Source organism: Drosophila biarmipes, chromosome 3R, assembly GCF_025231255.1.
Source record: "Drosophila biarmipes strain raj3 chromosome 3R, RU_DBia_V1.1, whole genome shotgun sequence".
Classification (NCBI taxonomy): Eukaryota; Metazoa; Arthropoda; class Insecta; order Diptera; family Drosophilidae; genus Drosophila; species Drosophila biarmipes.
In genome coordinates this window covers 9,344,102-9,360,205 of record NC_066616.1, presented here as the reverse complement: position 1 = coordinate 9,360,205, position 16,104 = coordinate 9,344,102, and the positions used below count along the sequence as shown (strand labels likewise).

Below are 16,104 nucleotides of genomic sequence, written 5' to 3'. Positions count from 1 at the left end.
TAAATATATCTATTTATCTTCATGGATGCCTGACTCTTAGCCGTGGGTGGCAGCTGCTCTGTTGTAACACCGAAATTGATGTACTTACGGCATGATCAATTAAAGTATTAACTCTAGTTGAATGCGAGCGCCGTGGGTGTCGATTGAGGCAGCTAATCACACAAGCCCCGACAACTGCAGTTTGTTTGCCCAGTTTTCCGGCGGGGGGCCAGGTGCCGAAAGGTGGGGCATCCGTCATGGGGCTGCCTTTTAATTGCTTTGAAATTCTTCGGACGGCTCCCGATTAGATACTGATCTGGGGGATTTTGGCCTAACGGTGCCTTGATTAGATTCATTTCAATTCGATTCCAGCAACCTGCGACGCGGACTTACCCCCGGCGCCCGCTTTCAATGCATTTCAGATACAATTTTGCTTTGATTGAGATGCAGATGGAGATTCGGATTGAGCGAGGTGAGATGCCCCACTACCAGTTTGTCCAGTGTGTGGCGCCCGTCCAACCTGTTGATTTGCCTATCAGGCTGGCAGGCTTTCCACGCCATTGCCACACAGTTGGCCAAAGGAAAACTCACTGGGCCTGCCTATCGGCGGCATTACATCAGCCATCCGTCGATATTTACATATGGTAAGAGATCTCCACCCTCGACGCTGGCCGGCATTTGGCAGATTGATTTGCATCTCGGCGGTCTAATGAAGATAAATGCCCTCGGATTGGCCCATGATCAACAGCTGGGCGGTCGCTCTCTCGATTAATTGGTAATTCCATCAATTTACTTTCTTTCGGTAGGCGAGGGTCCATAGTTCAGGGCGTGATTGTCAAACAGTTTACCTTGTCTGCCGTCTGACGTATGCGCATTTATTTGCTTTTGCCGGGGCATTTTGCGTCATTTAAATGGTTTTTTAATGGAGAAAAGTAGCATTAGCTTTGAATTAGCAGGTTGTTTGGGAGGATTTATGGGGGAAATATATTTATAGACAATTAAATTGAATATCATTGCCCTGTAATAAATAATTCTACTTGATGTGAACAATTAATAGCTTGTGGAAAACATTTAAAAATTAATAGAGCTTCAAAATAATGAGATGAAGTTAGGATCAATTGAATTTAAAATTCTTATAGCATATATATTTAAATCCATGTGTTTATTTTACTTTTATTATTATTAATTTAACCTGAAATAAAACACCCTTTGAAAATGTGTCCATAAATCATTATAACTAAACTAATCCCATATTCAATGCCAATCTTCGGAATCCCCCACCAAATAAACACAGCAAACGCTTAAGTTTTCGCACCTGGCACGGCCATGTGCTCCACATAATCTATCAAATCAGCGGGGAATCTTTGCATACCCGTTAGTACGTCCATTCAGCACAATTTGTTTCCCATGAAAAGTGATTTCATGTTGACCACAAATCAGGGAAGAGCCAGCCAAGCCAATTGAATTCTATCGCAAAGATTCCGGGCCAGTTTGAAGACGCTAATAGGAAGAACACTTGGGGGAACCCGAAAACCAAAAAGCGTTACAATTTAAAGGTGTGAAAATCAGAGTCTGCAGAAAGCGTTGGCCAAGCTTTACAGCGCTCTTGCCGTGGACAAGAAATTGCAATTTAAATGCCATAAATTAAGAGGAAAAGCGAAGATAGAGAGTCCGCAAGCACACACATAAATAATGCCCTAGGGCCGAGGAATTGACGCGGCCTGCGAGTGAAATGAAAATTGAAATCGTAACGCGGTCGCGAGTTGAAGGCGGTTTTTATCGCTGAGCTGGAAATCGGGGGCTCGAAAGGCAGCCCGGCCTGCAAGTCGCCGCCGGGGTGATAAATCTTTCTATTAGCCAAACTGCGGGATCGCACTAAGGAAAGGAGCAAGGAGTGCGGACCACGGAGGGCCCAGAAGGCTCAGGGAAATATCTTTTGTATAGCGCCGCCGCCGACGCGACTGTTGAGGCGATTTTAATCGCGCCGCTGCATAATTTATAAATCCATTTTAATCAGCCAGTGCCCGGCAATTACTTTGTCTGCATTTAAATGGGGGAGGATGTGGAGTAGGCTTGCTCCATGGAACTTGAACTTGGCCCAGCGGGGCAGGTGTCCCTCCTCCGCCAATGGCATCTGCTACGTGGCCTAGGTGTGTTAATTCGAGCTCTGCGATTGCGTAGCCTGCTCATTGAGTTGTCAGCCGACTCCAGTTCTTCAGCTCCCCAGTTCAAGTGGCCATGATAAATAGCCTGCAATTATGTCCATGTCATCGCTGCCTTCCTTGCCGGCGGATCTCCCATACCAACTATGCATGTTTTTAGCCCCTCTTCGGGTTGCCAAATAGCCGGGCAGAAATGGGAAAAAAATAAATGCTAATTGAATAAACACGCCGACACACAATCCGGCGCGAGAAAGCAACCCACAGTGGCCATAACTATAAGCGCACATAAGGCTGTGTACTTATAGTTATGCTCCGCACAAATTGACACTAATCGCTTGACTAAATAGCTCGAAAAAACAAAGCAAATGCGAGCACTTACTAGCCATCGCTAGTGGCTTTAAAAAACGCGCGCGATTTTTCCTAGAAATGTGTGCTAAGTATTTGGATCATTGAAAGTTGCGCTGTCAGAATGGAAATGGCATGCAAATGATGGAAAATTATTCATGGAAATTTTACCGATCGGTTATGCGAGCATTATCATATATTTGAGCGTGCCTTTATGGCGGTTTAGTAACATTTATGGAGTTATTTACAGATGTGTTTAAGAGTTTTGTAATAGAAAACCGTATTGAAAGATTGGAAATGATGACTTTATTAATGGAGAAAGCAATGATTTTTGAGGTTAAATATTTTGAGGTTATTTCAATTTCTATATTTCAAAAGTTTATTATTTATGGCATTTTATTTTATTTATATTTAATCTACCCAACTCCTTAATATTAATTTTCATTATTCAATTATATTTTGTTCCTAATGGTGACTCACAATTTCAAGCGTTTTTACAGCGTTCTCTATGTGTATCTTCTAAAAGCGATTTCCTTGATCGACTTCAATTGAACAGCTATTGATCTTGGAAATTCCTCGAACTGCACTAGGTCACTCAGTCACCCCGTCAATCGACAGGCCAATCAAGCCAACCAACCCATCTCAGCCGCCAAAGTTCAGTTGGCATTTGTGTGTTAGGAGGAGCGTGAGCCTTGAATTGATTTCAATTTCTGTGCCGATCGCTCGCCTACTAACTTACTGAAAGGCCATTGAACTGTGGGGAAATCGATGCAAAAAATATGCAAAATGCAGAGAGAGTGGGCAGGGTCATTAACTGCGCCTCGCAAATGGTTCGGCGGTCAAATTCATAAATCAGTGAGACAAGAATGCAGTTCTATCCCAGTGCATGGAGAACTTTACAGATAAATTGATGATAGCGAATGCCAGCTGGGGCGATCCAATGGCGATCCATTGACTAATAGTGTTAGATTCAGCTGTGGCCGATAAGCGTTTTGTTACGACACAACGCACCAGAAAGTGCCGAACAGCAATTGTCATCAATTATGTTGATTAATAGAGGGCCCAAAGCGCAAACTTGTGCTAATAGCTAATAGTCGGTGCGTTAGGAGGCGGCTCGTTTGCCGGTTATAAATAAAATATGGTGTCTTATCGGCTATTGCCCTGGAATTTCGCGATAGCTATCAACTTTGCCGTCAGCTGACAACTTTTGATGGAATTTGCCGGGGTACTTATTTCAGTGGCTAGCAGGTCATGCGGACCGTCTAAAGCCGCTTTCTGCATTCTGAACTTGAGAAGTATCTTTCCCACACACACGGCGATCTGATGTGAGCGGCTTATCTGCATCTCCATTAGATAGTCAAACATATCGGGGCCCCACCCAAAAAGAAGCCAGCATAATTGATTTGTCTAATGCAGCACGGCATGTGCTTGGAAATTACGCCGAGGCCTGTTTGTTGATGCAGATGCAAAGATACAACGATACGAAAGATACAAAGATACATTTCTGCTCGCTTAATTGCAGGCTACCCAGCATGGGAGCTCCTCGCTGATTAGCTGTTGAGTTATTAGCAAACATAGACACAGAGACATGGCAGACACAGCCGTGAGAGAAATCCGTAATGGATCTCAAATCCGTATGATCTAGGCTGGGGGCAATCGCTCATTTTTTTCGTGTTTGGCAATCAGCGGCGCTGGCTACATCATCGTCAGAATTATGCAAACAAAGGTGCCACACGGAGCGTGGACGCTCCAGAGGAAGGTGATCTGGCCAGGATTGACGTCGAGGACGGAGTGGCCGGACAGACAGACAGCGACAGCCCACTTGACAAAGACAAAGCCAAACAGAGCTCAAAAGGTTTCATTGCTTAATGTCACGGGGGTCCCAGACTTAAACTGATTTATAATTGCGATACGTCTTTGCAACGCGATACCTTGAGATTCTTATAAGCCATTGCAAATAAATAAGCGCCTTATTCCAGGCGATGACAAGAGTCCCAGGTCCAGCTCCAGCTCCAACTCCAGGTACTCCAGTGTGGGCAAAGAACTGGCGACAAGTGTGTAAATTGAAACCCATTTGGGTACTCCAATCGGATCCAGAACAGATCTCGGAACCCCGTCTCGGGATGGGTGTTAAAAACAAGCCAAGCACTAGATCGGCTGCGAAAAAAGTCGAAGAGACCACCGACTGCGTCCGTGCCATTTAACAGCTACTAAAAACCCAACGATGGCCAATCCTCATCCTCCCTATAGACAATGCTCTCCATGCTAAATGGAGTGTAGGGAAATAATATTAAAACTTCGGCGGCGCGTTTTTATCGGGGCGCCGAAGTCTTCATGCCCTTGTGGATTATTTTCCTAGGCCTACTTGTGTAAACTACCAATGATAGGGGTCAAGAATAACAGGATGCCTAAAAATAGGTTTATTAGATGGGGAACAAATTGCCTTAATGGTCGATTTAGGGGAATCAATGGGAAGGAACAAGAAAGTCGATATAGGCAATTTGTGTATTCCTAAAAAATAGATTCTCTTAAAACTAAACAATGAAGCGGTCATCGAATGTTCAATTAACCATGGAAATTGACCTTTGAAAATAAGGTTAGGGTAGTATTTATTTAACCTCTTAATTAAGAAATGTTAAAAATAAACTTTTAAAGTCATAATGAGATATTATTTTGCCTTTCTGTTTTCAAAAGCCTTGTGAGCTAAAATACATCCATTAAGTGAGAATTAATACTTTTAATTGGTCCATATTTCTTGTAAGCTGGACTAGTTTGTGGCTGATTATGAGGCTTTTAAATCTTTATATCCTCGTAAAGGTGGAAATTTATATGCTGATAGGCGGCGCTCTGCTTTAGCGAAGCGGGCTTTTCATACTCTCACCAACCGGACTGCATAAAATTGAATAAAAATAAAAACCAACGTCAAAACAGGCAACAAAATATGCGTAATTATCGACTAGTATTGGTAGCCCATTCAGCTGCAGTCGGGCGCAACAGACGCAGACAAGTCTTGAGCCAGAGAGTTGGGGGCCCTGAGGACTGGAGACTGAAGAATGGAGACTGAGGGCCGAGGACGGGGCCCAAGGGCCTTTGTGTCTGGCCTGGCCGATCGGACTGAGCGGCATCCTGGCGCTTAACGAAACCTGCAAAGAGCCAACAATGCGATAAATTACCCGGCAGCTAATTTAAATGGCATCGAATGGAGCGCAATGGCGGCAGGGCGCAGCGAGCCGTAAAAACCCAATCGAAACTAGATCTGATTAACTTTGATTTATCGTAGGTGGCAGGCTGGGCTTTCGGGCCTAAGCCCGGCCGTCTAAATTTAGCCAGACTTCTGGGATCTCAAATCTGGGATACGGGACCCGGGGATACGCTTCAACTTCATTAGCTGGCTGCGACCCCGGGGCGGACCTTTGGATTGAATTGTATTCAGAGGCGTGAGCTTGAGTAATGTGGAGGCGTCGGGTGGCCACATATTTGCACTTTGACTCGCTGACTCTCACTCTGCGACTCCAACTGGGATTCTGGCCGGGCGGGAATCGGTGTGATAATCGGAATCTGACTCAGCCTGGGCCAAGTTTAACGGCCTTAACGGCCTTGTTAGCGGCAACTTCCGCGTGCAATTTGCATGCAAATCGGTGACATTTATTTGGTAGGCAGTCCCAACTCATCAACTCGCTCTATGACTCCCTCACGACTTGTGCCTGAGCTTGAGCCCCGGGCCCACACTCAAAGTACACATCATTTGCATGGGAGAACGTGCACTGAGAAAAATCTGTTTGTTTTCTCCATATTATACCCTTTTGCCAATGTTCTTTTCAGTCCTGAACTGAAAGTACTCAATTTGCAGGATTCTATACTGGTTGATTTTAAAGTGTACTGCTGAGGAATATAGTTTTTTCGCTTGGTGTGTTCCTTGGGTGTAGTGGGTGTGTCATTCTGAACGACATTGTGTGTTGCATAAATCCTGCGGCAAGCCAACTTCATTCAGTGGCTTAAAACTTGACAGCAAACCCGATGAAGACATCCCTGAGAGTTCAATGCCACGGAGATTGGGGATTCGGGCTTTCGCATGCCTCTCATAAATGGCATGCAAAATGCGCATAATTCGCGGATCGGATTTATGAACGCACTAACAATGGCAGTCGAAAATGCCATTACGCGACTGCAATTTGTCAGCTGGCGAAGTGCAATTAAGGCAAACAAGTCGTCTGAGAATGGCATAAATTAATTTTCGGTAGCCGTAGCCGGCGTAAGTATATTGGTTTTTAGTAAGTATCTGTCAGATACGCACGCCACCGTGGCGCCGCCGACATTGATCATGGCACATGTTCGCCTTAATTAGACTCAAAATCGAATGCCAAGAGCCGAAAGCCAATACCAGAAAGAGTCACCATTAAAATGACAGAATGTCCGCCGGCTAGCCAGTTTCGTTTTCAGGATCTTAGCTCCTCGATCCTCGGGCAGTATCTGCGATTTCCGTTTCATTGGAATGGGGGCTGCATGGGGGCAGTAACAACTTGTTTTTCAACACTTTTTAATCAGGCTGACAACACACAGTTAAGGTCAGTCGGCGGATCACATTAATTACAAAAGAGCAGGCACCGCAACACGTAGCGACCATTAAGGAACAGAAGCGGAGCAGATATCGCTGCGATCTGCATTTGCATGCTAATGAAAGCGACACCGGGGAGTCGGCGCTGGAGCTCGGAGCCACTCTGTCCAATTAGCTGATTGTGGGACGTGTTTTGGCAAACGGTTTCGCAATCGAATCGATTCGAATCGCATCGCATCGGCTGACAGACAATCCTGCGTAAAATCCCGCGACGAGTTATGCGATCGGTGCATGATACAGGGGCCAAAGCGGTCATTGGAGCAAGTGCGTCCATCCATCCGCTGCCAGTGGCTCTGTTTGGCAAGTGCACTTCCTCACATGATCCCCTGTGTGGGATCCTCGCATCGAGGCGGTCTTATCGCGCAGTTCCGCCTCCGCATCCGACAAATGGAAAGCCATAAAATTAATGAGCGATCATAAAAATGCACTCGAGTGGGGACAACACTCAGAATGTCGCACAGTAGCCACACACACTCAGCGGATTATTAAGTGGCGTTCCACTCATCATTTACTCCGTTTTTGGGCTCCATAATCCGCTCATTATTTACGCACTTCAGATCTGAATCTATGATTTATGCAATGATATGTACGTATTATGCGGTTGCTAGTTCAGAGCAAACAAACATTTAAGAGCACAACTGCGGAAAACACAATTGTCTGGGATATGGCCTACAAAATCCAGCGAAAATTATGGCACAGACATTCATCCAAATGGAGAATTTCAGGTGTTTCATTGGGCAACAAAGTTGCCTCAGTGGAGCAGATGTTAGAGTTGAGATGTTGGGAAATTGACCTAGCCAAAGGAATGCAGAGTCGGTTAATTGCTGTGAATTGTGTAGATGTATGTCGAATGTCTGAGGAATCTTAATGAGATCCCTTTATTTGGTCCCCGTAATTAAACATCTTTACAACTTTTTGATATATCCCCAAAGTTTGACTTCCGTAAACTAAATAAATATAATTACCTGCAAAGTGAACCTTCTGCAAGCCAATTGGCAGACTCACAGCAAACTGGCAAACTGGCAAATTTCTCACTCCATCTGGCCAAACATTTAACGAGCCGATTCACACATCATGAAATCAGAGCACGCATAAACTAGCACCAAGCCGAACACCCATTGCCAATTGCACTTGCCACACATTTGGCGCGGGAAAGTGGTTAGAAGACGCCTGTTGCCGGGCCCAGAAGATAAGCAAAGAGCAGATACTAGATACCAGATAGCACACTCGGAGCCCCCAGCCTAACCGCTTTTATTGCCCACTTTGGCCGGAGAGCTCATAAAAATAAGGAAAGGCATCTTCATCATCCGCGAAGATGGCGGCGAGCTAAGGATTTACTCAAACGCATCGATCGATCCGGAATGGGGTTATTGACGCATGTTCCGGCCTCCCCACACATGCAGATCCATCTGCGGATTTTTGGCCAAGATTTTGCTATTTTCCCTGCTGGCTGGCAAAACAGAGGCACTGTGCAAACAGAACTACTTGGATTGCGATAATTTTTTTTTGGCCTCTGCTATTCGGCTGCTTTTCCGACTGATTAATGCCTGTCCGTGCGATGCAGTGTGCGCTTTTTTATGGGGTGCAACAATCATTTTCCAACGAAAATATTAATAGAAATCAAAACAGTCGGGGGAGGAGAGTTCGTGTGGGTTCCACAGACTTAGCCGCAGCTCCAGCCAATTATTTTGTTTCGCAGACCGAGTCAATAAACAGATGCCGAGATGGCCAAGCATAATAAGCAAACCTCCTTTGCCAGAGAAAGAAGAAAGTCCGACGAGGCTCGAGAATTGGGAGGTGGTCAAATTTAATGCCAATGCATAAATTCGCCGAAAGGTGTCGAGCGTGGCAATTTGCATAAATCACAATTACATTGTCAGTCGATAAACGATCGTGGATCGGGGGTACGAGTTGCTGAGTGGCCAGTTCCACCTGAAGTGTGGAGTAATCTGCATCTACAAGTGGCAACCGAGGAGTATGACAAATGTTGCTAAGCGTTTTTCATGTACCAAAGACTGGCTGTCAATGCTGGTCGCGTGCTCTGGAAATCCACAATGCAGGTGGTCCGCTGACAATGCAATTTGCCACATAATGGACGCGATAATTGGATCCATTGGCGATCCATTCGATCATCTGGAGCATAACACAGCACTCGGCCAACCGTTTAGGCACTCACTGCTCCTAGCATACTATATATTCAAGTGTAGTCCAATTTCATGGCGCATTTTGAGGTCGAATTAATGCAAACACACTTTGGACCAAATTGAGTCAAAGGCAGAGCCGAAAATAGAGCCCCCAGGAGTATCTAAATATCTTTAATAGTCTAGCACATCGTAAAAATTTTCGGGCATAGGCAGATGGCAGCGCTGAAAGCTGAAATTTCCCAGCTTTTCGTATCGAATTGAATCGAATCGGATCGGATGGTATTGAATGATGCATGGCGGCGACAATAAAGCGAAACATGCCATCCCAGTATCTCGAAGATATCTTGCCTATCTAAATTTGAGCTTGAAGTCTGTTGTTTATAATGGCCATGGGATTTGGTTGAATAACAATTTAGTTAACAATTTTTATGCTGATTTCTGTTGTGGAACTAGAGCGTCACTTTCACTCTCTCCCTCGTGGGGGAAGGGACCTCGGGCTACGAAATATTTATACACTTCTTTATTGGCTGGGCGCGCTTTTATTGTCTTGTCATCAGGCACTGACAGATTTCTTATGGCTCTATTATATTTCGGAATTTTTATTGCCTGTTTTCCATGTCCATTGAGCAAGACTCTGTGTCCAATAATATCTTTATGATTATCTAATTAATGAGCATTTAAACGGGCATTACTCGCAGAGGACTTGAATTCCCAGAATATTCTTCGGACACTTCTCATGAAGACTGACGTGACCAATAAAACTTAACTGCGGACTGGTCAATAATTTTAGAGTTTCCAAGTAACTTGATAGTGGCATAGGGGCTGTGCTATGCTACGTTATGTTATGTTGGCCCGTAACTCAATATTCCGAAGGAGTTCTGGTGAATTCCGATGGCAACCTTGATCGGCTGATATATCGGTCTGGTCTATAACTTATGCCATCCCTCGATGAGGTAATATTTTCCGTTGTTTGCCTTTAAATTTAACTGCTCATAAGGCGTCTGGCGTCAGGTTTGTTTATCACATTTTGCCAGCTACTTGCAGTCTTGTATCTTGCAGATACACAGACGCAATAATACACTCGTACATTTATACATTTAAACATTTAGACTCATGCACGTCAGGGTGTGAAGTGCGAATTACCGAGCGGCAACAACAATTTGCATTTGCGTTCAATGAGCCACTGACCTAAGTCAATATATTTTGCATTGTGCCTGGCAAACAAACGTAGTATTAAGTGTATCTGTGTCCGTGCGCCCTGTATCTGTATCTGCACTCGTATCTGTATCTGTATCTGCTCACTTGTTCACTGGCGGCCCACTCGGCTATCCCCGATAATTATGACGTTTTCCGATGGAGTTTTTAGCCCGCCTCTGACTCACCGATCTGGCCATACTCTCTAAAGATTATTAATGAAAAGGAAAATTACTAATTTCTATACCCAGAAATTTGAAATCCAACAAAATTGGCCTTATAATTATGAATTTCCTAAGAAGTTTCTTTTAATATTCCCATACTCTAAAAAAAGGTCCAAGCTTTTTAATGCACATAAGGTTAAAAATAAATATTTGATTTAGCGAGATAAACCATTAAGAGTTTACTAAACGTTGAATTCCAATCGTTTAATGTTCAACATACCCTTCCCCCTAATGGGTATTTAAAATCGAAACGAATCGCAACACATTTCACGTTGGCAGCCAAAGTCGATGTTAGCAGGCGATAAGCAAAGTGACTGTGTCGCATGCGGCTTCAATTGCATTTTACGCGGCTCAGACTCGATTTTGTCGTTGTTTTCACTTGCAGATACTTTTTGTCGCTGCTAATTTATTTGCAACATTTGCTGTTTACTGTGAATTAATTGCGGACGCAACTAAGCGCGCTCTGTACTATTTACGCCCCGCACAAACACAGCTGCAGCGGCATTTACATTGGGCCACATGTATCTGATAGATACGGAATTACACTTTGCGATATCGCACAAATACCCACACATCAGCACGTGCTATCTGGATCAGTTGCAAATGTGTCCGGAGTTCAGCGCTTGAGGAGGCCTCAGCTATTTAGCTATTAGCCCAGCGCATTCCTCGCTCCCTTTGGGGACTCCCCATCGACGGCAATTTGCCTCAAATCGAGCGTTGGATCAACTAATTGAAATGCTATTCCTCATGTCAAATGTCTCCGAGGGCTGGTGACAGCTAAAAATACACAAAGTCTGCTCCCAGTCCCATTCTCAGTCCCCAAATTCCCACTTCCAATCTCCAGTCCTCCCAAGTTGACAGGCGACAGTTTGGCTGCGGGACCCTGCCGCATTCGCCATGCTCCAGTTTAGAGATTTCCGTTCTGGCTGGTCCATAGACTATGGATTTTGGGGAACTGCATAATATGTGTGTCAGCGAGGCGGGAACCAACGAATCGTTTGCCATGTCAAATGTCGTCGAAGGGGGAAACTCTTTGAACTTTGACTGCGGCTTAATTTATCTGGTCACGGCTGGGTTAGGAACCTCATTGCTTGGGGACCCGAAAGCAGATACACTTCAAAGTATTCAGCTAGACATAGTTTCTTATGTTTCGGAAGCGGAAAAGAGATGGTATATCTGGTTATCATAAAAAGAGATTAGAAAGTCGAAAACAAAGTTCTTAAAATCTGGTATCCAATCGTTGGAACAAATATCGTGCAATTTTCTGCGTGTCTGGAAATAACTTGTATCTTTCAATTTCCAATGTTCCCAATCCATTCCAGACCATCATCTCCGAGACCGTAAACTGCGAAAACCCCAAACCATTGACACGTCCAGATCATCAGCCCGCATCTGTCGCCTCGGCGGCAGTGAATAATTTTAAAAGCCGCCAGTCTGCACATGCTAAAAATGTTTTATGGACTTCTGTTTTTTGTGACTGTGGCCCGCAAAAAATGCCGTCTAACCAGACACTGGAACACACTGACAGCCCGGGCAACTTGGCCCCAGTGTCCAACGGTTAACAATTTGACAACCACGGCTGTGACAGGCAACGCCAGCTAAATAATATATATGCGACTTATAACAGTTTAAGTTTGATTTTCCTGCCCCGCGTCTGTCGAATAATTAAGAGTTTCCATTTGTTGGATTGCATAAATCAGCAAGCGTATCTTACAAAATTTATGTATGTTCTCCCCACATCTCCGCGCGGCTAATTGATTCGAGATAGTCTGTAGTGGCACAAACCAGATAGCCCCGAAATGGGCTAGCATCATTCTGGGAATTCGAATGATTGATTCTCTGGGCAAAGGCTCGTACACTTACACAGTTCACGCCTCCAGCGATAGGCAAATAGGAAGACGAGTTTCTCGCACAATGAGACTGGCTTTTCCTCTTTTCTTGCCACAGATGAGGGCGGTCGGGGGCGGGGACACGCCCACCCGCCTGATAATGGCATAACGCTTATCTCTCGGCCACGGCGACAATGTTGAATAACCCACTCACACTCCCTCTTTTTTCGCCTGCTGACACAGAATCGCAGTCGAGCGGAACGGGCTTAGTGGGCGCTCGGGTCTAAAATTTATGATCGCCTTAATGCCAAATGCAAATATTTGGCGCGGAGGTCAGAGATCTAAGGCAGAGCAGATAGATGTGAGTTGGCAGCTGGAGTCCCAAGAGTGGCCATGAAATGGGGGAAGATGTTGCCAAAAGGTGCTGTCAGAATTAGATGGAAAAGTATCATAAGTGGGTTTAACTGTATTTCTTCGGATGGGTATTGAAAACAATTAGGTAGCTAAACATTGATGAACAGAAAACTTATATTAAGAATTAAAAATAATTATAAAGTTATATCGTACTATTTATAAGATAGCCTCATATATCTTATGGTTAATTGTAGATTTGGTGAGCAGGAAAGTATCTTCGTTAAATCTCATTCTTTTGTTTCAGTCTTATTGCAACATTTTACTTATTGAAGATTAGCTAATAATCCATTGTTTTTCCCAAGCTTTGGTAATTTTTTCTTACCAATAACTAAGCCAGTGATCAGTGATCCACCTTCCCAGGGCTTTCAAGTCAGAGCCCCGACTGCCTCGTGCCACTCGATCAATGATCGGTGATCAATGGGGACTCTAATGGCCAGTCAACCAAATGACTCAACACCTGCCAAAGAGCAGGTACCTCCTCCAACTCCCAGGCCCCTGGGCAGGCTAGATTCCTGGCCTTAAAACCGAGGACCTGGAGGGGATTGGGGAGCAGCTGGAGCGGCGGAAGAGGCAGACAGCGCTGTCGCAGACGCAGCCACAGACGACGCCACTTGTCTTGTCGTGTCTCAAATTAATTAAAGACTCATCTACATATTTCATTTCCACTCCAACTGGTTGTTTAGTGGACAAGAAAAAGCCGCGGCCACAACGTCCACATCCACATGCACCTCAGAAAATGCGGAAAAACAAAACCTGGAATGGGAACTGGGCTGCGGAGAACGGGGATCTCTGCGGGCGCCTCCGAAATTGGCCTGTCACTGGTCACGCACCCAAAGGCGGATCGGGGGCGTGGCCAGCTAGTTTTTATGCTAGTTTTCATGCAAAACATTTTACAGTTTTTAACATCTTGCTCAAGTTATTTTTCAGACATCATTTCGAGCATACTTTACATATGTTTGTTTTTACATTTTACAACTTTTTTTGTTCCGCTTAGGCTTTGAACATAATTTTGTTCGTTTGTTTTCCCCCAGCTTGTATTAATTTGTAAGAACGCACATTCGGTGTTATTCAAATGTCGTAAACTTTCACTGGAAAACTTTTACCTAATCGGCTTTAACTTCGTGGCTCTCCTTTGGTGGCCCACCAGGCCACTCGACGAGACAAGGCTTTTCGACGGGGAACTGCCCATACTTTACACGTTATTAGTCTAATTTAATCAAATGAAGGCATTCTCAATAGCCGCATTCATTTTTCATTAATGAATTGGACCCAGATGGAAGCCCTTCGATACGAAGGCTCTCAACCAAAAACGGTAGCGTTGATAAATCTAATGAATCCCAGGGAGAAAGCCAGAATCGCCACACGTGTGGCATGCCCACAAAAGAAATTCCAGCCCAAAGTGGTCGTGTCAAATCCCATCAGCCCGAGCAGATCTCATTTCGGAGATACTGCACAGTTTCCATTACGATTTGCCAATATCCGGAGATATTGCAACATTTCCCATTATGATTTGCCATATGCAGGAAAATGGAATTTAGTGGGCGTTGCGTTTTTGGGTAAACAACCCCTACTTCTCCCGGAAAACTCGCCTGTCAACGCGATTGTAATTTATTCTTTTGCGCATTTGCTTTTATCGGAAATTGGCCAATAAGGTTTTCGGTTGCAGGATATCCTTTCCCTCCCGACTCGCAAAAAATGCATTCGATTGCCCAAGCAAGAGACACTCACAGCAGGGGAAAGAGGGTGCGAGGTGTAGCCAACTGTGAATTGAATTTGGCACTCGGGCGATTGTTTGTGGATGGGTGCTAATTTGAGATGCGAATGCCGGAATAGATACGGCTTGCAATTTCTCCAGTCGAGCATGAAATGCCGCAGACTCAGGGTGAGTCGTCTGCTTTCCCATCGCGCGCATAAGTAGCTGGCTTTTTCCCATCGAAAAAGCAATCACCTGCGAATGCTAAATAGATCGGCTTATCGCACCGCCCACGGCTTGATTTATCGCCGTTTATCTGGCCAAGAAGTGCAGGCAGCAGGCGGCGCAGACTCATGGCAAAGATTTATTGCCCGGCCCAACGACAACTCAATAAAGTGCCACTAATTGGGCCTTAATAGACAGCGACTGTTAACTCTTCATTGTCATCTGGGTCCGGGGAAGTATCCGCACAATATGTTGGAAACCGAGTGGGGCCGCTATTGATTGATATGCTCGCCTCCAATTCAAATCAAATTGTCAAAATACGCTGCCCACGATCGTAAATTAGAGGAGCCACAAAAGACAACAAAAGACGGCGTGGCACAGTAGTGCCATCGAAATGGGGGTGGGGTCCAAACAAAGCGGATAATGCCTCGGGTAGATATTCCCAGAGATATTTTTACGACCATTGATGGCCGGCATACCGCATTATGTTAAATAACCACAAAAGTGATCGTAAATTTTCATAAACTGTCACGCCAAAACGTCACACTTTTTTGTAGGCATAATTAAAAATATAATAAAAGGCAATTCCATACATTTATGCATGGATTTCTTTAAAATACCTGACTATATCATTTTTTGTTGTCAACTTCAGGTTTTATTGAGAAGGGCCTGCACATAAATTTTGACATTACCAATGCTGTCGTCTGGTGGAAAATTAAGGCCTCATTTGCATAAATCGAGCGCCTGTCCCTTGAGGGGTTATCGGAAAGTCCCAGCGATCCATCGATGCCAAAAGGAGAAGAACCAATCCCAACATAACTCAAGCCAGCACCTTCCGAAACTCCGTTTTGACAGGCATATTTTTTGACATTTTAATTATTGTCGGGCGTGACATCCATTGGCTTGGATTTTATTATTGTGGTTTTCGGGGACCTCTCCCCCACACCCAGCGACAAGCGACTACGTGCTTAATATGTGGGTAATTTAAAGCAGCTCAGAAGCGTGCCAGGAATTTGGATACATTAACTTTGGATTTCGAACTGTGGGTTCCCCATTTTTGGTTCAATGAACTGCACTCCTGAACGCCTGGCTGAACTTCCACGCGTCCGCTGATTGATCAATAAAAGATCATTTGATTATCAATATGCACTTATTCACACCTCGAGCCGTTTCGTATTGTTATTGTTGCGCCTGCAATAGCACCCATAATAATGAGCTGAGCCAATCGATTCGATTTCTATGACTATTAGTGGCGAAAAACGGATCTGATGGGTGAAGGC

At 44.6% G+C, this 16,104-nt stretch overlaps 1 protein-coding gene across 6 annotated transcripts in view; it reads left to right on the top strand.

Moving 5' to 3' along the window:
* LOC108031914 (uncharacterized protein DDB_G0271670) overlaps positions 1–16,104 on the top strand; it is a 45,071-nt gene that overhangs the window by 19,577 nt on the left and 9,390 nt on the right. The window lies entirely within an intron of this gene.